Raw genomic sequence first — 680 nt, 5'->3', positions numbered from 1 at the left:
GAATACCAGACCACCTGACCTGCCTCTTGAGAAATTTGTATGCAGGTCAGGAAGCAACAGTTAGAACTGGACATGGAACAACAGACTGGTTCCAAATAGGAAAAGGAGTGTGTCAAGGCTGTATATTGTCACCCTGCTTATTTAACTTTTATGCAGAGTACATCATGAGAAATGCTGGGCTGGAAGAAGCACAAGCTGGAATCAAGATTGCCAGGAGAAATATCAATAACCTCAGATATGCAGATGACACCACCCTTATGGCAGAAAGTGAAAAGGAACTAAAAAGCCTCTTGATGAAGGTGAAAGAGAAGAGTGAAAAGGCTGGCTTAAAACTCAACATTCAGAAAACGAAGATCATGGCATCCGGTCCCATCACTTCATGGGAAACAGATTGGGAAACAGTGGAAACAGTGTCAGCCTTTAATTTTTGGGCTCCAAAATCACTGCAAATGGTGACTGCAGCCATGAAATTAAAAGACGCTTACTCCTTGGAAGGAAAGTTATGACCAACCTAGATGGCATATTCGAAAGCAGAGACATTACTTTGCCAACAAAGGTCCATCTAGTCAAGGCCATGGTTTTTCCTGTGGTCATGTATGGATGTAAGAGTTGGACTGTGAAGAAAGCTGAGCGCTGAAGAATTGATGCTTTTGAACTGTGGTGTTGGAGAAGACTCTTGA

At 42.6% G+C, this 680-nt stretch overlaps 1 protein-coding gene across 4 annotated transcripts in view; it reads right to left on the bottom strand.

Annotated features, from left to right (window-relative positions):
• MAP3K13 (mitogen-activated protein kinase kinase kinase 13) overlaps window positions 1-680 on the bottom strand; it is a 161,299-nt gene that overhangs the window by 82,733 nt on the left and 77,886 nt on the right. The gene's annotated exons all lie outside the window — the stretch shown is intronic.

Source organism: Bison bison, unplaced genomic scaffold (genome assembly GCF_000754665.1).
Source record: "Bison bison bison isolate TAMUID 2011002044 unplaced genomic scaffold, Bison_UMD1.0 scf7180017864333, whole genome shotgun sequence".
NCBI classification, from domain to species: domain Eukaryota; kingdom Metazoa; phylum Chordata; class Mammalia; order Artiodactyla; family Bovidae; genus Bison; species Bison bison.
The sequence above is the reverse complement of the archived record's forward strand: the minus strand, read 5'-3'. Positions and strand labels throughout refer to the sequence as shown.